Genomic DNA, 26393 nt, shown 5'->3' on the forward strand with positions numbered 1-26393 from the left:
AATAAATCCAGTGGTTTTTCTTTTACCAAGATGAAAAGAAGGGGCAGGGGCTTTAAGAAAAGAGTCCCAGGTTTTTGAACCCCTCCTTAGTTCCAACACCCAGGTTACATCCATCTGATCTTTGGATTAAATAATGGCAATAGCTGAACATGTGCTTCCCCCAGTGAGCACACCATGGGAGATACTGGGAAATATACACCTTCAAGGCACCTTTTTTGGGATATTTTGGAAATCTCTTTTTTTTTTACTCCATTATACCTTATGGGGACCATTATAGTCAATGGTCCCCCTGAAATGTAATGAGGAATCAATCCAGGAGTCTCTGGGGGTCTAGGGGTTCTTGTCAAGTCTGTCTGTAAACTCTGGCTCAGTCAGAGAGCATTCTGGGTAGAACTAAAGTGTAACCAAATGCTGCTAGCTCAAACCTTTCCCATCCCCTCCTTCCTGTAGTGGATAGTTTTGCTTTGAAATGGAAAGATGTGAAAGCCTTATCTGTGCCTTCTCAGGCTTGGCTCTCAGGAGGGAGTCGAAAGCTCGGGACGATCAAGGCCATCAGCCTGGGAACGAATTGGTAACATCAATGTGTGAATGTGCCCTGCATAATCCCCCCCTTAGGAATTTCTCAGAAGTACCCCCTTAAATGCAATGTATCAAGGTATATTCTTTAGTCTATCAATGCTGGCTTTGCCTCAAGTAACTGTAGCAATAAACTAGCTCTTTGTATCAACAAACGACTGGTTATTGACTCTGGTGACTTGACAGTTCTGTTTTCTGAGGTAGAGGCACCAAATTTTCAGCATAGCTGCTGGTGCCTCTCCTCAAAATACCCAAGCCACATGATCACCTAGAAAGTGTTTAAATGGACTGCAATCCCTTTAAACCAGGGGTGGCCAATGGTAGCTCTCCAGATGTTTTTTGCCTACAACTCCCATCAGCCCCAGCCAGCATGGCCAAAGAAAAGACATTAAATCAAGTGCAGAAGCAGTGAAGACAGAAATTAAAAAAGAAATTGAGGATCTCCGAAAAGACTCACAAGCAACATTAAATAAACTGCATGTAGTTGAAAGTAAAGATCAAGATTCCATGATTACTAAGTTGCAGGAGAAAGTAGTTCTACAAGACTGTAAGATAATGAAGAACCAGGTACGTCTGAGAGGAGTTCCTGAAAATGAAGAATTTGAGTTGAAGACATATATAATAGGAATAATTGCTGAATTTTTGGAGATGGACCCTGATCAATCTAGCTATTCCTTTGACTATATATATATATGGTCAATTCAATGTATGCCAAAAAAAATAAGCTACCGGGAGATGTGGTAGTAAGATTTGTATCAAGAGACATGGTCAGAAAACTTTTAAGTAAACAATTTGAAAAAACAATGGAGGTAGAAGGGAGCAGAGTAAGAATTATGAAAGAGTTGCCTAAAAAGGTCATAAATGATAGAAGATTGTACAAGAAATTAACTGATAAACTACGTGACAAATGTTTGAGATACAGATGGATATTACCAGAAGGTCTAAGCTTTGATTTGGAAGGAAAGAGGATTACAATTAACAATGTCCAAGACCAGAGGAGATTTTTTGAGGAACATAGGGATTTTGGGGATACAGAATAAGTGAAGAATCATTATGGATTACAAATTATTACCTTGGAATGTAAATGGACTAAATTTACCACAAAGAAAGGCTACATTCACTTTGGCCAGCTGGATGATACCTCTTTTGGAGCTTTAGCCCCTTTAAATCTGTGTCCATCTGCAACACAGGACGTGGATCCCCGGAGCTCCTTTACGGAGTCTAAGGTCAGCATGGGCCATGAAAGGAACGTGCAACAATTAATTCTACAGCCCAATAAGGTATGCATCACAGTTTGTCCTTACGGCAGAAAGACCCCATACTGGAGAAGTAAACTTTTAGTTAAATCTCATCTCTGTGAACTTCTTCATCTGAACTATCACAAAATTGACTTGATTACCATCGAATCTCTTAATGATCAGTCTCAAATGCAGAGGATTCTGCTTACCTTTCAATCCCCCAACATTCCTTCACTAATTTTGAGGCAAAGAATTACTTATGGTCGAAGGGGTTTTTTCCTGTGCGATCCTTTATTAACTCTCAAACTAATGCTCTGCTGCCTAACCTGTCCCCAAGGGACAGTACGCGAAGTAATCCTCATCTTTTGAAGAAGGCATCATCTTCAGCGGCAAAATATAAGGCTTCGATGTGTTTTAAGGTATCCAGATCTGGTCAGTCTCAATCAAACCCCAAGCTGGATAATGAGTCATCAGTGCAGCCCTCTATGGATGTGATGCATAGTCCCTTTAATGTTTCAATAGAAGATGACCTTCTGCAGTCATCTGGGAGTCTTCCAGCAAAAGATCAACAGGCGATCCTCATAAGACTTGAATGTACTAAGCGGCAGCTGCAAAGGTCTTTAGAGCCGGGGAAATCAGTTCCTTCAATCAACCTGGATCCTGCAGGCAACCCTCTGTCCCCTTGTCCCCCATCGGCTGACTTAATTGATCTGACTACGGAACCCTCTCTAAATGGCTCAAGGGCACCCCAACATAATGGCTGTATTTTCACTGATGATGCCAGGATGCTAGAAAGGATATCCATTATTGATTGACTACCAGCTAGGGAAGCCACAAGGAATATCCACATTGTCTCCTGGAACATAGCTGGATGGAAGAGTATAGTGAATGACGCAGATTTTTTGGACTTTTTGAAATCCTTTGATTGTGTCTTCCTTCAGGAAACATGGGCGGAAGACAGCTTTAGACTGACAGATTTTAAAGTTTTTAATCTCTCTGCTTATAGAAATTCTAAAGGTCGCAGTAAAGCAGGCCTGGCTGCTTTGGTGAAATCCAACTTACCATTTAAGGTGATCTTCTTGGATCCTTGCCTGCCATTTCCCAGGCTTTATTGCTGTCCTCTCCAGCACTGACTCTAATCATGATTAATGTTTATTTAGCCCCTTCTAATGGAGAATTGGAGTTTGATGCTGTCTGGGAGAAATTTTCCTATTATGGAATGTCTTTGTCTAGGACATTCCATACTGCTCAGCTCATGATTTTTGGTGATTTTAATGCTCGGATAGGCAGTAATAACCAGAAATGGATCTCTCATTTTGGCTTTGAAGCGGCTGAATCCCTTCCACTACAATTATGTTTGCCCCGCTGTTCTAAAGATACTTTATCCAATAAGGCGGGTCTTAGATCAATTGAATTCTGCATAGCACACAATGCTATAACATTAATGGTCCCTCCAAATTTCCACACGGGGCTGCAGTGTGATAGACTTTTGTTTGGGTTCACCCAGCCTTCTGTCATCTATTGATAACTTTTACATTGATTCGCGCACGGGAAGTGACCACTTGCCCCTAATTCCATCTTTAAGATTGGATCTGGAGGTTAATATGGTATCATCTTCCCAATCTGTGAAGGCCTCTGAGAATGTTCTAAAAAAAATCAAGTGGTCCCGGCCGTAGAAAGGGAGTTTTCTTCCCTCTTTGGCTCTCAAGCACTGTGCAGATTAAGGGATTGAATCATAAATTCCAATTCAGATGATACAATCCTTTCAGGATTCTCATTATTAATTCATTACTGTAGTGCTAAAGCTAAACCTGTGATCTTGTCTAGGTCTAGTTTCTCTAGCTGGTTTGATACAGATTGTTTAGCTTGGAAACAAGAACTGAGAGCACAATTTAAAGAGGCCTTTCACTCCAAAGACCCAACAAAAATTAAAGCCTACATTGCTTGTAAGACAGCGTATCTGGAGCTTATTACATCCAAAAAGAAAGTTTTCTTTCAGAATAAATGGGACCAACTTTACCACTCGATAAAATCTAATGATAATAAGGCTTTCTGGAGAATCATTTTGAGTAATCTAACAATCAGTTCTGTTACTGAACCAAATATTTCTGCGCAAACATGGGTTAATTACTTCTCTAACATTTTTGCTGCTCCGTGTGTATCCCCTCCTATCTTAGCAAACCCCACAGTTACTGATATGCCGGTCTGGCATCCAGTAACTCTAGAGGAAATCAGTGATTTATTGAAGGATTTAAAAGCGGTTAAAGCACCAGGCCCTGATGGCCTTCCCGCTGAGGTATTCACAAAGCTTGCCGATTGGTGGCTCTTGCCCCTTGCAAAATTGTTCTCTTTCATTGATCTGCATGGCTCCATTCCAGACTCTTGGCTTGATTCTATAATTATCCCAATATACAAAAAGGGGGATGGGGGTGGAGTTACCATAAAATTTCTGCCCCATTAGTTTATTATCTATAGTGGGCAAATTGTATGCCAAACATTTAGAACTCTGATTAACTGACTGGATGCGCCTAGGCAACATCATAGGTCCTGAACAGATTGGCTTCTCCAAAGGCAAATCTGATATGGACCATTGCTGCACTCTGGCCTTCCTTGCTGAAAAATATATGCATACCGGGACAAAAAAATTATATGCTGCCTTCTTTCAAATAAACGAAAAAGAGGACATACAATTTCAAACGGTGTGGGATGCATATAAAGCTGTAATAAGAGGCATTTTAATTACATTGGATAATAAAGACAAAAGAGCAAAAGAGAAACAAATGTTGGATATCCAAAAAGAGATTGCTAACAAGGAAAAGGAACTTAGAAAGCAACCGGAGGGAAAAGAAAACTATAAGGGAGATTGCAATATTACAGAACCAGCTAAGACATCTGCTAAATAAAGAAGTAGAATGGAATCTTAAAAGATTGCAACAGAAATTTTTTGAAGGAGCAAATAAACCTGAAAAATACCTGGCTTGGCAAATGAACAAAAAAAGAGAGAGTAAATTTATTAACAAAATTGTATCAGATGGCCAAGCAGGAATTAAAGGGGAATTTTATAAATATTATGCTAAGTCGTTGCAATGTCAAAAGGTGGAACAGAGTAAAATAAATGTTTATTTACAGAAAATGCAAGTAAATCCCTTAACAGAAAACATGCAAAAGGTCTTAAATGAACCAGTTGGAAAAACAGAAGTTGAAGCAGCAATAAACTCAATGAAATTGGGAAATACACTGGGTCCCGATGGCTTTACAGCAAAATATTACAAAGACATTAGTACCAAAACTGCAAAAATTGATGAATATAATAAGAACTGACAGGAAAGTGCCAAATACATGGAAGGAAGCAGTAATTTCATTGATACCAAAAGAAGATAGAGACACCACAAGTGTAAAAAATTATAGTCCAATTTCATTACTCAATAACAATTATAAAATATATGCTAGGATACTAGCAGAAAGACTCAAACAGCATTTGAATAATTTCATTAAAGATGAGCAAGCAGGATTTCTTCCCAGGAGACAAATTAGAGGCAATATTAGAACGGTTATAGATGTTGTTGAATATTATGAGAAGCACCCTGAAAAAGAAGTGGCATTATTCTTTGCTGATGCAGAGAAGGCTTTTGATAATGTGAATTGGGACTTTATGTTTGCAGGATGGGAAATTGGGACTAGGGGAAAATTTTATAAGAATGGTCAAGGCGATATATACTGAAAGACAAGCAAGACTTTGTATAAATGCAGACTTGGTGGAAAAAATGATAATCAGCAAAGAGTACGAGACAAGGTTGCCCTCTATCTCCATTGATATTTATAATGACTTTAGAGATTTTGCTTATGCAAATAAGAGAAGATAAAGAGATAGAGGGATTGAAATTGAAAGGTTTTTCTTATAAATACATAGCATTTGCTGATGATGTAATGTTTATCAATGAAAATCCTATTTGTGTAATACCATTGCTGCTTCATAAGATACAAGAATATGGAGAGCTGGCAGGTTTTTATATAAACAAAGAAAAATCGAAAATTTTATGTAAAATTATGACAAAGAATCAACAAGAAGAATTACAACGTGTAGCTGAGTGTGAAGTTGTTCCAAAAGTAAAGTATCTGGGTGTGGAAATTACTGTGAAAAAATATAGATTTGTATAAAAACAACTATGAGAAGCTTTAGTGCAAGACTGATGGAGATTTGTTAAAATGGAACAAATTGAACTTGTCTTAACTGGGCAGAATTTCTGCAATCATTATGAATGTTCTACCAAGAATTTTTTTTTTATTTCAGACAATCCCAGTTGTGAAGGATTACAAACAATTTAGTAAATGGAAAAGGAAGATCTCAGAATTTGTGTGGGCTGGAAACAAACCAAGAATTAAAATGAAAATTTTGACTGATGCAAAAGAAAGGGGAGGTTTCCAATTGCCTGATTTAAAGCTATAGGTGTGGATTAAAGAATGGATGACATTATTTAATAGAAAACTACTGACACTAGAAGGTCATGGAAATATTTTTGGTTGGCATGCTTTGACCAGAGTAATTTTACAAGGTTAGAAACACCCAACGCCCTCCTCCGCTATGTCAAGGCTGCATTCTGGAGCCACGTACTGATATCATTTAGCTCTCTTTCCTCAAGATGGTGATGAAGAAGGAGCTCAGGTGCCAGAGCTCCTGAAAACCGGGGTTTTTACCTGTTACTAGCCACTTCTACGACCGGCATAAAATCTGGACAGGCTGGCTCTCTGTCCTGGAGAAGGAGGCGAGGCGTTGGAGGAACCTGTGGGGTACTGGAGCGTGGACGGAGCACGGACGGCGCTGGCCTCATCACCAAGTCGCGAGTGGGACCTACGGCAGATGTGGAGGTGGCTGAGGCAGCGGTGTGAGGTGCGAGGCGGCCGAGGCAGCGGTGCGGCCCGCGGGGCGGCTGGTGTTGGTGTGGCCTGCGAGGCGGCGGCCGCGAAGACGAACAGCCCGTGGGGTGGCCGCAAGGATGAACGGAGCCGTGAGGACAAACGGAGCCGACGCCCCTGCCTAGGTGGAGATTGGAGACGCCTGTGCACCGGACGTGGCAGGTGGAGCGAGAGGAGCTCTGAGCCGCTGACAGGGCCGGGAACTAGGAGGGGTGCACCGCCGGGAGTGAGCTTGGTGGCGACGGCAGATAATGTTGGGGTGCCGGTGCTGAAGAGGGGAGCTGGTGCAGACAATCTTGGAAGGACTGGGTGTATGGGCGAAGCAGGGGCCCTGAATGAACCAGTTGCCTCAACAAACAGAATGGTGGAGCTCTGCTGTGTGGCGGGAGAGCACAAGGGGGGGTTTCTGCCCTCCACGGGCTCACCAGGCCCCGCGGGAAACATCGAACAGGACCCTTAGCTGTTGGACCCTGCACCTGGGGATTATTGCTGTCAGCATTACATCCGGCACAGCACTCCTTCAACACCGGCGTCTGACTTTGCACTTCGCACTTTGCTATCTTTAACACCCTACCTCGCAATACACCATCCCCGGTGCCCTACTTTGTACTCGTCTTAATCCAGAGAAGCCATATTGCACTTAACTTTAATAACTTCCTACCCCCACCTACTCTTGAACTATTAGTTTAAAGGTTTTACCAATTAACTAATTTGTTTAGCTTATTGTATATATATTGGATCCAAATTGTATAACTCTTTAGCTAATTAATTTGAGAAATAGGGCGGGATTTACAATTAATTGTTGCTATTTGATAAAAAAAAAATTACCAATAAATATACAAGGGAATCTGAGGGTTGGGGTCCATTGGGTTAATTTGAATATTGGGATCTGGTAGGGCGGAGTGGACTGGGGAGTATTGGTGACAGTAGTGCATTGGTGGTGGCTAAGATCGCGGTTGCCACCAGCAGGGAATGGCTGGTCTAGGGATTCCAGTGCTCCTGGGGAGGGGGAGGTATGGCGGTGGGAACAGACGACATAAGGGAAGAGGACTGAGACAAGATAGTGCTCGGTCTTCCTCCAATCTGTGTCCCATCCCAAGGGTGACAGGTAGTAGGGTCAGGCTGAATAACTCGCCTCCGTCATTGGTGTTATGCAATGCCAGGTCCATTAATAATAAGACCTCTGTCCTTCGAGAGCTATTACTCGAACAGGACATGGACCTGGCTTGCATGACTGAAACCTGGGTGCGAGAGGGAGATACAGTAGCCCTCTCGCAAATAGCTCCCCCGGGCTATTCAGTCTTCCACCAATCGCAGACTAGTGGGCGGGGGGGGGAGGAGTGGCATTATTTATACGAGAGGCTTACTCCTTCAGGGCACTCCCGGCCCCAAATATCGAGGGTATTGAATGTGCCGGTCTGGCGTGGGAGGTTGAAGAGGGGTTGGCGATCTGGCTGGCGTACCGTATGCCAAACACACCAGCAGGCACCTTACCATCCCTGCTCGAGGCGGCGACAGGCTGGACATTGGAACATCCAAGGTTGGTGATCCTGGGTGATTTCAACGTCCATGCTGATGACCCGACCTCCAGCCAGGTGATGGACCTAGTGTCTTCCATGGCGACGCTAGGACTCTCTCAATTGGTTACCACCCCCACTCACCAGGCCGGGCACATGTTAGACCTGATCTTTGCGGCCGGGGTTACGGTGGACGATATAACCACTGAAGCGGTGCCATGGTCGGACCACCTCGCCCTCAGGGCTCGTGTAGATATGCCACCCAAAACCTGTTTAGGTGACGAGCTCATTATGGCTCGCCCACGGAGCCAGATGGACCCGGAACGGTTCCAAATGGCTCTGCAGGATCCCTGGTTCTCTGGCGATTCTCTCAATGGCCTGGTGGAGACCTGGAATAGCCAGCTCTCTAGGGCCATTGATGAGATCGCAACTCGACGCCCTCTACGACCTCGGACTAGGCTGGTGCCGTGGTATACTCCGGAGCTACGCCAGCTGAAACAAGGCCTTAGACAGCTAGAGAGGCAATGGCGGCGTACCCGTGACGAAGCAACTAGAACATCTTATAGGAAGTTTATGAGGTCCTATGAGATGGCAGTCAAGGTCGCAAAGAAAACATACTTTGCGGCTAAGATTGCGCCTGCAAACTCGCGCCCGGCACAATTGTTTAGGATAATTCGGAATTTTACTACATTGCCACAAGGCAATCCAAACATTAAGGAATTGGAGATTGGCTGTGAGGCCTTTGCGAAATTTTTTGCATTCAAGATCCAGTCGCTCCGCCACGACTGCCCTGCCAACTTGGATGCAGTAAGCGAACTCGAGGCCCAATGCGTGTCTTCTGGTTTGATCTTGGATTGCTTTGACCCAATCAGCTTGGAGGAAGTCGACAGAGTCCTTGTCTCCGCACGCCCAACAACTTGTGATCTGGACCCATGCCCCTCCTGGCTAATTAAGGCTTGCTGGGAGGAGCTAAGATGTCCTATACGGGACATCATAAATAGATCTCTTTCAGAGGGCTTTTTTCCAACACCCCTGAAGGAGGCAGGGTCCGCCCTCTCCTGAAAAAGGCTACATCAGATCCGGCCGAATTGGCTCACTATCGGCCGGTCTCAAATTTGCCCTTTTTGGGCAAAATTATAGAGAGGGCTGTGGCGTTGCAGTTACAGGCTTTTCTGGATGACGCTTCCACCTTAGATCCGTGCCAGTCCAGCTTCCGCCCGGGCCATGGGATGGAGACGGTTTTGGTCGCCCTCATGGATGACCTCCGGCGACATCTGGACCGAGGCGGCTCGGCAGTATTGCTGCTGTTAGACCTATTGGCTGCGTTCAATATGGTCGACCATCGGCTGCTGACCCGCCACCTTGCCGACGGAGGAATTCAGGGGCTAGCCTTACAGTGGCTCTCCTCCTTCCTTGAAGGTTGGGGACAAAGGGTGGCAATTGGAGGAGAGCTGTCCCAGAGACACCTACTTAACTGTGGGGTGCCTCAGGGGGCAGTTCTCTCCCCAATGTTGTTTATCATCTACATGCGCCCCCTTGCCCAGATTGCCTGGAGGAATGGGCTGGGTTGCCACCAGTATGCTGATGACACCCAGCTCTATCTATTGATGGACGGCCGGACTGACGATGTCCCTATAAACTTGGACCAAGTGTTGCAAGTCGTGGCGGGTTGGCTCAGGCTGAGTGGGCTAAAGCTGAATCCAGCGAAGGCAGAAGTCCTTTGTGTGGGTCGCGGCAGGCCAGGAGAGGAGGTCTCCCTACCGACTTTTGACGGTGCGTCACTGATACCAGTGCGCAGAGTCAGGAACTTGGGAGTGCTACTGGAGCCTTCCTCGACAATGGAGGCCCAGATAGCTGCCACTGCCAAATCCGCCTTCTTCCATCTTAGGAGGGTGAGGCAGTTGGCCCCCTTTCTGGAATGTGGCAACCTGGCAACTGTGATCCACGCAACGGTCACCTCGAGGCTGGGCTACTGTAATGCCCTCTACATGGGGCTGCCCTTGTACCGAACGCGGAAATTGCAGCTAGTGCAGAATGCAGCGTCCAGGCTGTTAGTGGGACTACCACGGTGGGAACATATACAGCCTAGGCTGCGGGAGCTGCACTGGCTGCCAATTGTGTACCGAGTTCATTACAAGGTGCTGGTCATTACCTTTAAAGCCCTATATGGCCAAGGACCTGCCTACCTTAGTGACCGCCTCTCTCCATATGTTCCCCAGAGAGCACTGTGATCCAGTTCCCAAAACCTACTACGAATCCCTGAACCAAAGGAGGCCAGACTGAAAATAACAAGGGAGCAGGCCTTCTCCACAATGGCTCCCCAATAGTGGAATCAACTACCAGAGGAGGTGCGAGCCCTGCGAGACCTAAATCAGTTTCGCAGGGCTTGCAAAACTACCCTCTATCAACTCGCTTTTAAGATGGAACCTGAAAATGACACCTAGCCATCTTATACATATATTGAACTGTGGCACTTTATTTTGTAGCTGTTAATAATCTTAATTGTTTATTTAATTGAATTGAATGTATTTAACTATTTTAATTTTCTTTTATTGTAATGGCTGGATTTTAGTGTAATCATGGTGTAAACCATGTCATGTGAGCCGCCCTGAGCCTGCTTTGGTGGGGGAGGGCGGGATATAAGAATAAAATTATTATTATTATTATTATTATTATTATTATTATTATTATTATTATTATTATTATTATTATTATTATTATTATTAGGAAAATAAGATGGATGGGTTTTTCACATCACTATATAAGAAGAAACTTGCTGAATACATGGTTAAAATACAAAAGATATGGGGATTACAAATAGAATTGGATTACAAATATAATTGGCTTCAAATGCAACAAATTAAGAGCTTGGTGGAACAGGACATTAAAAATGAAGGCATAAGACAAGAACAAACAGAATTTGAAAGAATGCTGTTTGGCGATGATGACAAATTGATATCAAGAACTTATAAATTGTTATTGAAATGGTCTACGGAAGATGAAGTAGTTAAATCTCAAATGATCAAATGAGCGATTAATATAAACAAAGAAATACAAATGGAGTCATGGGAACACTTGTGGAAGAACTCTATGAAGATATCTACATGTTATAACATTAAAGAGAACTGCTTTAAAATGCTATATAGATGGTATATGACACCTAAGAAATTGGCAAAAATGAGTAATCAGATGTCAGGCAGTTGTTGGAAATGTAAAAAGCATGAAGGTTCTTTTTACCACATGTGGACGACATGTGAAAAGGCAAGACAATATTGGCAAATGATTCAGAAAGAAATATCAAAGATTTTAGGTTATGATGTTAAGAGATCTCCAGACGTATTTTTGTTGGGATTACAAATGGAAAGTTTTCCAAAATAAGCTATAACTATTCTGTGGTGTCTACTTTCAGCTGCAAGTATTATATGTGCAGCTATGGAAGCAAGATAAAATACCAGAAAAAATGGGACTGGATTTTAAAAGTTATGTCTTGGAGTGAAAAGGACAAACTTACAAGAATCTTAAAGGACTATGGTTTGGAGAAGTTTAAGATGGATTGGGAGAAATTTCAAATATATGTTGGAAAACATTGGAAAGTAAAAGGACATTTAGTGATGTTTGAAGACAGTTGAATGGTTATAAAGAAAAGAAGAAATGGTTTTTCTTTTGGTTTTGTTTTTTTTACTGGATTAGTAGTATCTTTTTCTTTTAAGAGATTAGAGTATAAGGTTTTTTAAGAGTTATTACCTTGTATTTTTAGCAATTTAAGTAAACACCAGCGGGAGTCAGAAAAAGGAGGATGGAAGGGGTGAAAAGTAATGTATTGGTATTATTCTTGCATTAGTGCTTTCTTTGATGGTTTTTTTTATATATAAATATTATTACAATACATTGCAATAATAAAAGTGATTTTGATGGGGGGGGGGGGGAGAACAGACCAACTAGCCTGCCAGGGAAGGGGAAAAATCCAAGGAAATGTTTCTACTTTTAAAGGCTTGGAAGCGAATTGAGAAGAGGTGGGGGAAATACTCCTCTGAAAAACCACTCTTGGAAACTACAGAAATACAGCAGAGTGACATCAGAATGCTGGGGAAACGATGTGGAAGGAATTGAAAAACCTGAAGGAAGAGTGAATTCAGTGTGCAAGTGAATGTGGAAGCAGGATTTTGAAGTGACGGAGGTGGGAGGTGAGAGCCATAGTAAACACAAAAACAGAAAGGGCCAGTGTAAATGTTGTAGTATTGGGGCAACATGCTCTGGATAGCTAATCCCAACTAGCTGCTTTGTTCTACACTAGCTCCAGCTTCCAGACACTCTTAAAGGGTAACCCCAAGCAGAGTACAATGCAGTAGTTTAGTTTACATGTAACGAAGGCATGAATCACTCTGGCTATGATCTGACTGAACCAGGAATAGATTCAGTGAATGCACCAGCCAAAGCTGGGGAAAAGCACTCAGAACCACTACAGCCACCTAGTTTTTGAAGATGACTGCTGTGTTAAGTCATACTCTCAAGCTGTGAACCTGGTTTTTCAAGGTGAGTATAACCCTCTTCAAGACAGCAGAGATACAAATGCCTTTCAATTAACCCAGAGAACCCCTTGTCTTCTCAGGATTAAGTTTCAGCTTGTCCACCATCATCCAGCCCATTACGGATTCCAAGCACCAGTTCAGAACATTTTTAGAATTAGTTGGGAAAGAAAGTTAGAGCTGGGTCCACATATTGGTGGCACCACAGCACAAATGTCCGGATTATCTCTCCCTGCATTTCCACATAGATATAGATAAAAGCCTGTGGAACTTCACTGGCCAGCAGCCACCCAACAGAGTAATAATCCTGAGCACTAACTTCTGATGCAGACCACACCAGAAACAGGTCTAGAACTTCCATAAAACAAGTTCCTGTTTTTTTAGTGCTGACAGACGGCTCAGTAGGGTTGATAATATCATAGGCTGGTGAATGGTCCAGCAGGATTAGCAAAGTCACATTTCACCTGTCTGTTTCTCTTACAATGTCATCAACCAAGGAAACCAAAGTAGCCTCTGTTCCAACTCCTGGCCTAAGTCCAGTTTGAAATGGGTCCATGAAAATCAGCCTCTTCCATGAGCCCCTGGAGCTGAGAAGCAATAACCTGCCAAAGCACTTTGCCCAGCATGGAAGATAGGAGACTATCTGGAAGTTCTCTAACACAGTAAAAGGAAAAGTTGTCCTTCTGGGAGAATTTCAGGCCCCACATCAAAGATGCCAACCTTCAGGAGAACCAGTCATCTGCAGCAGCAGCAGCACTCCTGCCCCCCCCCCCCCCGCCACCACACACACACTCACTTGCCTGACTGTCCTTGATTTCCTTGATTGCTGCCTCTGAATTCGGTGTCTGATTTACCAATTTTTTCACCAATGGAGTCCAGATATAACCTGGTGAAATGCTCGGATTCAAAATATTTGGGAATTTTAAAATAGCAAGGGTACCACAAAGCATCAAGGAAGATGGCCCCTAGTGAATGAATTTGGAAGAAGTGTCATTCTAATTGCTAGAAAGATATCAACTTCGATGAAAACCCTGGAGTTTAACAATGTATAGAAACTGATTCACCACACAGTTCTTGGCATGACTATTCATTCATACATCCCAGGAAAATACAGAATTAAATACAGCCTCTGAGATTTCAGTCCATAGGGAATTGAATTGTACATTTATGGCACAAGAAAAAGCATTTTTTTAAAAAATAAATCCATATTTAAGGGTTAGTTGCACAACCTGAGGGACTGCAAGGAATTACGGGTGGGGGGGAGGGCACCGTACAATTTGAAAGTGTTAGCTCCTGCACGAAATATCCTCCATAAATTATGTAAGTTCCTAGGGGGAGGACTTAAGCAGGTTGGTTTCTCTTTCCTCCACCCCACTTTTCCCCTTTAACTGACCCTCAATTGCTTTTTATATTTTAGGCTGCCTGGAGAATATTCGGTTCTCTTTGAAGCTGGCTTTTCCCCCACTGTCTCTTTTTTTCCTTCAAGATAATTGACAAAGCTGTACTTTCCTGCAAACTTGGGGGATACCTGCTAGTATGGAAACATTTTGGTTATTTCATGATAGCTAGGATAGCAAATATCCAAGTAGTATCTGGAGATCTCCCAGTCTTACTTTTAGCATCCAGACAACCAGGATCAGTCTCCCTGCAAAAAATGGCTGTTTTGGAGGGTGGACCCTATTGAGGTCCCCCCAGCTCCACCCCCAACATCTCCAGGAATATCGCAGCCCTGGACTGGCCACTCTGGGCTCACGTTTGGTATCACGTTTGCTAATGTATACTAATATATTTAAAGATACTTCCTATGCATGGCCTTAAGGAAAACCAGATTATTCCAAGAGATTTGAAAATAATGGGATTCATTTCAAGTTTTATTTCATGAAGATATCATATTTTGTGCCTAGTGCTCATTAAATAACAACATTGTTCATTAAGTAACAACATTGGAAAGGGAAAAAAAATACGGTAACTTTGTACCACTTACACCTTCTCCAAAAGATTAACCCAGCCCAGTTGTCTGGATAGTAAACTCTTACAATGTCAGTTGCCTATTATTATTATGTTCTCCCTCTATTATTTCTATATTTTTTAGCAAAAAAAGCTATGCTTGTAAGCTCCTGGCATTGGGCTATGGATGACCTGTCTTTCTTTCCTGAGAGTATGCACAATGTATGGATTATTATTATCTGTATGGATAATAATCATTTTTACCTGTTGACTCATACTCCGTATTTGCTCTCATCAATGGCCAGGGCTTTGGTTATTGCAATCACAGCCCCCTGCAAGATAAATGCACAACAAAAAGAGTTGCCAACTAACCAGAAATGGCTTAGCTTCCTCCTTTTATGCCTTTGACTACACTTAGATATGAATAAAGAGAATAATTTTTTATGACATGGATTTAAATGATGCCTACAATACAAGTGGCTACTAATCTTCTATTAAGGGACAAGCCATTTTTCTCAAGGCCTGTTGGCAGCCCTCAGCGAAGACACTGAAGAGACAAAGGCTGTCTCTACAGTACTCTACTCCACAGTACTCTAGTCTCGATTTTGGTAGCCCTAGTGAAGACAAGACTGGTGGTGGGCCAGACCTTCTCATCTCAGAAAGTTGATTTTCAGTACCTGAGTTGTCACCACCAAAACAATCTTTTCCCTCTAGACAAGAGAAACAGGGGAAGGGGGGCTGACATTACTCTGTGGGTAGGCCAGTTTGGCGCTAGATATCCTAGTCCAATCCCTTGACCAGGAAACTGGACATAGGGGACCTGGGGAAGAGATGGCTCTTGTCTATAGGCTTGCAATTCCCAGGTCCCAGTGGGGGATCCCCTGTTTTTACAGGCTTCTCCCCGCCCCCAGCCAGCTGGCTGGTGGGGGAAGCCCTGCCCCCCACAATCATCATGTATGAATGAAAGTTTAATACGGTCAAAGACCAATCAATTACATACAAATAACTTAATAAGATACAGTCAGGCAATACTATAATGGGAATAAAACAGACATAGCTCGTGAAGCAAATTTTGCCACACATAAAGTGGTTCCTTTGTTCCTATCAGCCAATAATTTATCTAGCTGAAATCTAATATTTCTTCCAGGGACACTGGCACAGATCGGGAGTATATAATCGGCCCTAATACGCTGATATAATTTACATTGGAATAATACATGCTCCCTATCTTCCGGTTTATTGTCCCCACAAATACACAGTCTCTCCTCGTATAATTGTCCTGTATCTGCCTTCAATAATAGCTGATGGTAACATATCAAATCTGAGAAGAGTAAATGCTCTTCTATACTCTGCTTTGTCAAGATTTTGCAAGTATGGCATCAGTGTTATTATATGTAACTCCTCTATTCCTGGTAAATAACCTTTAAGCTGATTCAGGTCATGCTGTCTTTCAACATCCAAGATCCTCTGTTTAAGAAAGGGTTTAACCAGATTATGCTCCATATTGAGCAAAAATTGTTTAGATAGTCCATAATAGCCCAACTTGAACTCCGTTTCTCTGATCCACAGAGGAACAAACGAATCTCTTACTATCAGCCCCGCCAAACTGGTGGGCTGAATCATTAGTTTGTACCAGTAGAGAATAGCAGCAATCCACAATCTGGCTTTCACTGTAACCATACCCGTTTCTACTCTGATAAGTGAGTTGGGAGCACATGGAGGGACTTGTAATATATGCCTAAGGAATTTAGATTGCACTTTCTCCACTAACTGCCAGAGATGCTGATATGGTGTTATACTCAAAGGTGCCCCATATAACATTTGGGCGAGGGCCAATCATCATGTAGTTTTAGAGCTCCTGCAGATCCATTTTTAAAATATGTGCCTTTAAGGCTGAGCAGGAAGCAGGAAGGGCTTTGGAGAACAGCCCCTCCCTTTGTTTTGCTTTCGTTTTCAGATCAAGTAAAGTTCTGCAGGGACAAGACCCAGTAAGTATTTGTGTGTGTGAGAGAGGGAGGGGGCAGGGGATTCCCTGGTTTGGAGGCCCTTCCCCCTCTTTAGAAAGCGTGGGAAGGAGGGAAATGTCTACTGGGCACTCTATTATTCCCTATGGAGAACAATTCCCATAGGGAATAATGGGGAATTGATCCTCGGGTATTGGGGGCTCTGGGGGTGCTATGTTTTGAGGTAGAGGCACCAAATTTTTAATATAGCATCTAGTTCTTCTCCCCAAAATACCCCCCAAGTTTCAAAACGATTGGACCAGGGGGTCCAATTCTATGAGCCCCAAAAGATGGTGCCCCTATCCTTCATTATTTCCTATGGAAGAAAGGCATTTTAAAAGGTGTGCTGTCCCTTTAAATGCGATGGCCAGAACTCCCTTGGAGTTCAATTATGCTTGTCACATCCTTGTTCCTGGCTCCGCTCCCAATATCTCCTGGCTCCACCCCCAAAGTCCCCAGATATTTCTTGAATTGGACTTGGCAACCCTATTTGTCTAGTAGATAGAAAGGTCTAGAAATAGAAAGCAGAGGAGTAGAAATCTGTTCTCCAGAAGCTAAGGTTGCCAACCAGCTTTCCATGGCATGGAAGATATTGACATTACCTTCTAAATAACATTCCCATGAAGCCTCTATTCAAGGGACAGGCTTTTCATTTTCTCTAGGCAACTGGCAACCCTACTTGAGGTTTTCGGGGAAGGATAAAACATGCAGGATGTTTTTGCCTTTGAGGCTTAAATGACCTTGCTCGAGGCATATGACATAATATGTTCCCTCGCAACGACACCAGCCATACTCCCCATGTTGATGATGGGGATCAGGGGGAGTTCTTCAAAGCACAGAGAGTGGAAACACTATCACTGTCCATCTCCATGCTGTGCAAACCTTCACCTGCCATCAAGCTACTATTAAAGGTTCAAGAGTACCATCAAGGGGGGAAAGGGATTCTGTCCTTGGATCAGGATTACCTTGCTCAAGGCATAAGACATATGTTCCCTCGCAACGACACCAGCCATACTCCCCATGTTGATGATGTTTCCTTTCGTTTCCCGTAAGTAGGGCAGCGCATACTGTACACACAAGAGAAACAGAAACAGGGCAACCTCTGCCAGAGCTATAGCTGACCCAAGGCTATTCCAGCAGGTGCAAGTGGAGGAGTGGGGAATCAAACCCGGTTCTCCCAAATAAGAGTCCGCACACTTAACCACTACACCAAACTGGCTCTCTTGAGAGTTCTTAAAGGAAAAATCTCCATAAGCACAGGTGGAGAATCCCAGTAACTCACTCTTGCTCTTGTCTCTTTTAAGCTAATTCTCCCAACTAATTAGGAGTCTGTCTTTTTGGGTATCAGTGGAGCCCTGGCCCATCCCAGTTGTTCTGATTTGGACAGCAAAGAACTGACAGGCACAAAGATTCAACTATACCTCTCTGAGTACCAATCCAGGCTTTTTCCATAGGCCTTTCAACTCCAGATGAAGGCAGCTCCCTCAGAAAAGAAAACTCCTTAGAAGTTAGAAACACACACCTTAGATACTAACAAACAGCTGACAACATTGAGTTCCATCAGGTTGCTGAAGTCTTGGGCACGCACATCTTCTGTCATTTCCATATGAGCTGTTTGCAAGAAGATTTTAAATGGAAGTGGGTTTCACAGAGGCAAGACACACAATCAACAAGGGAGCTCCACCCCTGGAACATGCTGATGGATTTCACACTTGTTTTAAAGTTAAATAATATTCTTTGGAGTGAAACCAAAACTCAAAAATAATCATCAGATCATCTAGATGTAAAAAGTAGCCCTACTGGGTCTGACCAGTGTTATTGGAGACCCTTAAACACAGAGGCAAACCATACACTCCAGAAGGTCCCAGGTCTCTCCTTGTTACTGCCCTGGGGTTGCCAGCCTCCAAGTGGGTGCAGCAATAAACAACCCAAATAGGCTATAGTGACCAGAAATTACTGAAGTGTAATGTACAACAATTCACAACATTTACAGGCAAAACATAGTTGATAAATACACATATACAAGGAACAATCTCAATATGAGAAAGTCCCACAAGGGAGTTTCCAATGTTGCATAGAGTTCGATTGCACAGGAGGTTGACTTGATTTCCTGCTTCGAGGTTTCTTCCAGAAAATGTATACTCTACAATCTTTTCTTCAATGTAGGAGCCGTAGGAGCAATATTAGTGCAAAAGGATGAGGGGGGCCAGCTAAGACCTTGTGCCTACATCTCCCGTGAATTCTCGAACGAGCAAAGGAATTGGTCTGTGTGGGACAAGGAAGCCTATGCAGTGACGTTCGCCCTGAAGACGTGGCAGTCGTGGCTAGAGGGAGCCCGGGTCCTGTTCGAAATTTGGACTGATCACAAAAACCTGGAAGCCCTTATGGGGCGCCAAAAGCTGACCGGGAAGCAAATTTGGTGGGCGGGATTTTTCGCCAAATTCGACTTCACCCTACGCCACATCCCGGGTTCGAAAAACTTTTTAGCTGACGCCCTCTCAAGGCTGCCCCATCACGAGAGTGAGCGGGAGGAGGTTATAGACTCTCTGATACCACCCGAGGCGGTGGCCGGAGCAGTGCAGACCAGATCCAAGACGGCCGCCCAAAAGAAAGACCCTTGGGAAGGGAACAAGCTGATAATCGAGGACGAAGCCAAGGGAAAAGACCGGCCGGACGGATTAATAAAGGGGGAAGGAGGGTTCTGGTACCACGAGGGGAAACTGTATGTCCCAAAGTCCTTAAGGGTGGAAGTGCTACAACATTGCCACACCAACAAACTGGCCGGGCACTTTGGATACGTAAAAACCCTCCACCTAGTGCATCGGCAGTTCTGGTGGCCGCAAATGAAAAAAGACATTTCAGAATTCATACAAACGTGCCCCACTTGCCTCATGGCAAAAAGGAGGGGGGGAGGTACCAGGCCTCTTACAGCCCCTCCCCACCGCGGAGCGGCCCTGGTCGGTAGTGTCAATGGACTTTATTGTGGAACTGCCTCCCTCTAGGGGCCGGACTGTGATACTAGTAGTGGTGGACACTTTCTCGAAGCAAGCCCATTTCATCCCTTGCCGAAAGCTCCCCACCGCAAAGGAATTGGCTTATCTTTTCTTTCTACACGTGGTCCGGGTTCACTCATTCCCCGATAAGGTCATTAGCGACCGCGGGCCGCAGTTCATTGCCAACTTCTGGCGGGAGTTTTGCAAACTCACTGGGATGGAACAGGGACTAAGCTCCGCCTACCACCCACAGATGGATGGTCAAAGTGAGCGAGTGAATGGGATTTTAGAGCAATACTTGCGATGCTACATAAACTTTCAGCAATCCAACTGGGTGGAGCTGCTACCCTTTGCCGAATACGGATATAATAACAGCCTCCATAGCTCCACCAAGGTGTCCCCCTTCCAAGCTGTGCAGGCCTACGAAGGAAAGCCCTTCCCCTCTCTACCCGGGGGCGGGGACCAACCTCTTTCCAAGGACTGCCAACAATGGTGGGGAAAGTTAGAAAAATCCTGGAAAATTATCCAAGAGAACTTAGGGGAAGCAAAAAAGGACTACAAAGCCCAATTTGACAAAAAGCACAGCCTGGGGTGGGACTTCAAGGAGGGAGAGACTGTATTCCTATTCACTAAAACCCTCCCGTTGCCCCAGACCTCCAGAAAGCTGGCTTACCGCTTCCTGGGCCCCTTCAAGATAAAAAGAGTGATCAACAAAGTGACTGTAGAATTGGATTTTCCCAAACTGTTCAGTAAAATACACCCTGTTTTCCATTGCAGTCTTATCTGTCGGGATCCGGGTGGTTCGAAATGGCATCCTCGGAGCCCCAAGCCGGAACCTATACTGGTGAAGGGCCAGAAACATCACGAAGTGAAGGAGATCCTCGACTCTAAAATGCATAGGGGGGTTTTACACTATTTAGTCCGCTGGCACTACTTTCCGCCCAGCTGCAACGAATGGGTAAAATCCTCTGATCTCAATGCTCCTCAATTACTCAAGCAATTTTACCTACTGCACCCAGAAAAACCCCGAGCAAGAGCTTAAAGGGGGCAGTATGTCAGGCAATGTTCAATTGAAGTCAGTTATGTTTTTTAATTGTACTTAATCCATGCTTACTAACCTTCATGCCTAATAAAATGCTAACCTACTAATACTTGCGCCCTGCAACGGAAGGAGGGGTGGGAAAGGAGGTTGCCAGAACACCAAAGGGCAGTCCAGCCTTTGAAGTTCAGAATACCAGGCTAGCCACCCTGGCGCCTCCCGAGTGAGAGCAAGGACACCACCAAGAGGGAGGATGTAACTATCCCTAGCGAAAGATAAGCGGCGTGTGAAAGTAGCAATTGCGGGGACGACTGTAGATTTATTATGAGAAGTGATTTAAAGCCCCAGTCTTTGAAGTATATTCATAAATACCAATGGCTCAGCCTATACGTTATCAGTTTCAATAGTTCTATGTAGAGCGTAACATCGTTGTAATCAATAAATGAAACTTAGTTTCTTAACCAAGTCGCCTTTGATCATTTTGGGGACTTCAATGAACCCTTTGCTGACACAATGAAGACAACTTCAGTAAATTCAAGACCACTCCATTCGGAAGGCAACTTCAAGTTCTTCCTCTTCCAAATATTGTAATAAACATCTCATAAAGTACATTCACAAGTTGACACAAAGTTTCTATATCAAGTCTCAAGCAGCAATAGCTCAGAAACGGCTCTTGAGTGGACTTTGTGTCCACTTGTGAATGTACTGTATGAGATGTTTATTACATCTGTTTGGGTTGTTTATTGCTACACAGTCTTGAGTGACTTCTCTCTTCCCATTTGCAGCCTCCAAGTGGGGCCTGGAGATCTCCCAGGCAACAAAGATCAGTTCATCTGGAAAAATGCTTGCTTTGGAAGTTGGGGCATGTGGCATTACTTCCCACCAAGGTCCCTCCACCCCTCAAACACTGCTCTCTCCAGGCTTTGCCTATAAATCTCTAGGAATTTCCCAACCCAATACAGTTCCTTGTCAATGGTCTTCTGGGAGTTACAGGTTCTGAATATGAAGGTTTCATTTACCATCATAGCTCATTGGCACTGATGGACACATTCTCTCTGAATCTATGTAAGCTTCCAGTTAAACTAGAGCAGGGGTGGCCAACGGTAGCTCTCCAGATGTTTTTTGCCTACTACTCCCATCAGTCCCAGCCATTGGCCATGCTGTAGGCAAAAAACATCTGGAGAGCTACCGTTGGCCTGCTGTAGGGAGTTGTAGGCAAAAAACATCTGGAGAGCTACCGTTGGCCACCCCTGTACTAAAGGCCTTCACTACATCCTTAAACAGCAAAGTCCAAAAGTGGATTCATCTCTAAATGAAAGGTACTTCCTCTAGAGAGTGAGAGACATAATGGGATCTCAGGGAAGTGAGTTCCAAGAGTTTCATCTAAATATGCTGTGTTATTAGGCTACTGTAATTTCTTTAGTTGCTTTGGAAACAGCCACTTGCAAAGCTATGGTTCCTCAAAGCCTTTACTGGATGTCCATTCTGGCTTTTGAATAAACAAGAAATGCCCTCTCACCCAGACACAGACCTCCCAGGGTTTCTTACCAGAACTCCAAAGTCTGAAAAAAATCACTCACCATCTCCAACATTGTTCACCAGGCAGTCCAGGGATCCGTAACATTCTAGAGGGACCCGAATCAACCTCTGCAGGACAGGGATGAAGAGAGAACTAAGGTAAGGCAAGGATAACTGTACTGCGTAGCAGAATTTAGCAAGCAGTTGTATTAGAGTAAAAAATAAGTCCTTTAGTTTTAAAGTAATGCATGATGCGAATCGTAGTCTAGTCAAGTCCTTAAGTCAGATGTTCTGAGATACCCTTCCTTATTGGTTTGTATAAGATTCCCTTCTGGTTGCCTAGCAAAGCCTGCCAAATGTTTATTAGTTTTTTCTCTACTCTTTGCTGTAATCACTAGTGGCAACTCAGATGGACAGAATAATCTCTTTTCATCACAGGTGATATAATGAACTCTTAACACATAAGAACATAAGAGAAGCCATGTTAGATCAGGCCAATGACCCATCCAGTCCAACACTCTGCGTCACACAGTGGCAATACACACACACACACACACATACACACTGTGGCTAATAGCCACTGATGGACCTCTGCTCCATATTTTTAACTAAACCCCTCTTGAAGGTGGCTATGTTTGTGGCCGCCACCACAAGCATAGATGTATGCAGAAGATGTCTCCAACCCTGTCACCAGCCAGAGAGGACTGTAGGGAGAGTACCTTCTTTCTAAAGGAAATTATCTTTATCCATCAGCAGAATACTATTCTGAGGTTTTCCTCCTAGAACAGTCTAGGGCTGTGATCACACACACACTAAATAATGCAATCCACTATCAGTGCACTTTCCAACTGGATTTTACTGTGTGAACTGGAAAAATTCAGTTGGAAAGTGCATTGAAAGTGGATTGAAAATGTATTATTTCGTGTGTGTGATCTCAATCTAGAACTCTCTGGTGAATTCCTTACCGGCATTTGCTTCGCCCCCCACACTTCTTGCATTGGCACAAAACATCAATTCCCCACCAGTCACTCTGCAGCCCCTCTTGCTTCGGGGCTACTTCTGATTCCCATCACGGCAACTGGAACGCCAAAAAAACAGCATCCTGTTCCTGCAATGGTAATAGGAAGTAGCCACAATGTAAGAGGCGCCTGCGGAGCAACTAGTGGGGAATCCATTGCTTGAGCCAGCGAAGGGAGAAGAGTGGGGGTGGATCAAATGCCAGTGAGGAATTGACCTCTGTCTCTCACCTGGTAAGGCAACTTCTGTTTCCTATCCTGTTTGTTAGTTTGGAATAGTTCCACAAATAAAGCTTTCTTCGCTCTTAACCAGTTCCGTGTACATACTGCTGCATAGGCTCTCTCTGCTATAACACCTCCAACCTGAATGGGGCCAGAGTTAAGGAGGCAAGATTTGCAATCAGCCTCTGAGCCCTGCCCATTGTCAGGCTCCACAAAACGCTTGCACCAGCCATGCAGAGGGCATGCGATGGCACTGAGGACTAGAAGCTTGAAGTTGACAGAGAAATTAAGTGAAATCCCAAAGCAAAGACTTAAGCAGAGGAGAGATGTGTGGCTTCACAGATGAAAAACACATTCTGAAGTTGTTGCGTCCCCCCCACACAAGTACAGAATAATTTCATTTCAGAAATCATATTCAAGATAACAAATATACAAAGCCAAAATTGACAGTTTAAAAATAGATTTTTACATGCTAATATAAGATATAAAAATAATTGGTACTTATTAATGCCAAACCAATAAACTAGAATTAGATGCGCCCCATCCAAAAATACCACAAGCAAAATAATCTAGAACAGGGGACCACTTAAGAAGAAGGGTAGACCTGCAACCCGGTCTCATCCTGCCACCCAGATTGTGAGCAATTTTATCCAAGATAAAATATTCCCAGCACTTATTCAGCCAGACAACCAATGAGGGAGGTGAATTTACCCCCCAATTTGTTGCTATTGAAAACTTTGCCACAGTTAGCAGCAAGGATATCAACTCCTTCTTCTGCTCAGATATCCTAAAGTCCTCTGAGAGACTGAGTTTGTGAAAGAGGAGCATTAATCAAGAAAAGAGGCCCAGAAGAATATTGACCTGAGGTTCAGATACTCGAGAATTAGAATATGGAGAACAGTTTAGCAATGGGTACAGAGATGAAAGAACATTTTGTGAGGATGCTGAAGAAGAACCTCCCAAAAAGTACCACTCTTCCCACAGTTTTAGCCTACCTTAATGTCTGACTCCTTGCGAACATCACAGACTTGGAAGCAAGCCTCCCCTGGGCACCAAGAAGCCTGAAGCTCCCTCGAAATTGCTTGTCCCTTTTCCGCTGCAAGGGGGTAGAGCATAACAGTTGTAACCTGACAAACCTAACTCTGTCTTTTTCCTGCAGCCTTTGGCTTATTCCTCCATCTTCCTTTCCAACTGCGTCCAAACTCTAAGTACAAACAATGGGTGCACTCAGATTAGAATTATCAGTGGCAGTCTCTTGGCTTTTAAAAAGCAGGTGCATTTTGAGACATGCTACAGCAATCAGACATCACCTGGCCACCCAGCAACAGAGTCACAGCCTGCACAAGCACAGAGTGAATCAATTACACTGCTTCTGTGTGTTGATAGCGCAATCAGGCTGATCAGATGGCCAGAAACGTGCCATGGAAGCACTGCAATGGTTTTGCCACCAGGAAGTTCATGGTGTCTCTTTACTGCATTGTGGAGGTATCACAGCACAAGGTAGGCACAAGTGGGCCATGGGGGACAATGTCCCATCTGGAGACACAGGGTGGCTATGGTGGGCCAAAATGCCCTTCTGATCGTACCCAATGTTTGCTCAATGCATTGAAGACTATTGCTCCTCTCGGTGTTTTTCTCAATATGGAGAAAGACAGGTTAAAAGGGCTGCAAAATAAATATATTCTGTTTGAAATGGGGAGATCAGTTCCTTCAGGAGGGATCCTGTCTAGTGCTGCCTAGTGGAACAGACAAGAGAAGAACATGGTGACTAATGAGTAGACACAGATCATGGTGCAGTAAAAAGAAGGGCTGATGATCCTACCTTCCATCATCTGCCTCCTTCTCTGGGGGTATTTGCCAACACTATACTCAAGCAGGATGAATGTAACTTAAATTTCTTACCTGTCTTCACTCTCTCAAAGGGCTTGAGCAGAAGATGGGAAATGCCACTTTCACCACAGTTCTCTCATTCTCATTTACTTTCATCTGTCAAGTCCCTAATTGCTGGCCTGTTATGTAGCCTGTTAGTTACTGTCTATGCCTGGTGTGTGTCTCTGAAAGAATGTGTGGATAGAATTGAAAGCAAGTCGTTGTGACTTCCCGAAGGTCAGGCCTGTTACCTGGGAATGCTGTTATCTATTGCTTGGGCTTTTATAGTAGCTGTGAGTGTGAAACATGATTTGTAACCCATGAAGTTAGGATTGTTTGAATTGCTTACGCGCCCAAAATTACTTGCATGTTTAACTGCCTGTAGTGAACTACAGTATATAACCTGTGCCATGTTGAATCAATTTGGTTTCAACACTGATTCAGTGTTGTGAGTACTTAGCATGATCTTCTATTAAAAGTTTATCTATAAACATGGAGAGCCGCTTTATTTGAAGAAACCTAGTGACTTGACATCATTCCCAACTCTACTACCCTAAACCTTATCTTTTAATACTCTGAGATACTCTAAAAAGGGAAATAAGGTGCTAGATCCTGGGATGATGATGATTAATTTGTACCCTGCCTTTCCCTACAAATGAACTCAGGGTGTCATACAACATAAACACCCATCAGACAAAAAAAACCCAGTAAAACAATAGCTAGCACAGTAGACAGTAACGAGGACCCATGCCTCACAGGGCTGCCACCCAGGTAGGGTGGGGGTTCCCCCACTTTGGGCCACGGGGGATCCCTTCCCAAAGTCTCTGGCACAATGATGTCACTCATAAGTGATGTCATTGTGCCAGCGATGTAGCGCCAACCACTCTGGGAGCTTCCAGGAAAACTCTATGGTTTTTCCAGACGCTCTAGCAATTTGGGAGGAAAACTGAGTTTCCGGCATGATCATGTCACTTACATGCAACATCATCATGCTGCATGTGCTGTGCACATGAAA

At 43.8% G+C, this 26393-nt stretch overlaps 1 protein-coding gene across 1 annotated transcript in view; it reads right to left on the bottom strand.

The window, feature by feature from the left end:
* Positions 1-26393, bottom strand: part of LOC132582930 (17-beta-hydroxysteroid dehydrogenase 14-like) — a 59287-nt gene that overhangs the window by 28094 nt on the left and 4800 nt on the right. The gene's annotated exons all lie outside the window — the stretch shown is intronic.

This window comes from Heteronotia binoei, chromosome 15, assembly GCF_032191835.1.
Source record: "Heteronotia binoei isolate CCM8104 ecotype False Entrance Well chromosome 15, APGP_CSIRO_Hbin_v1, whole genome shotgun sequence".
In the NCBI taxonomy this organism is placed as follows: domain Eukaryota; kingdom Metazoa; phylum Chordata; class Lepidosauria; order Squamata; family Gekkonidae; genus Heteronotia; species Heteronotia binoei.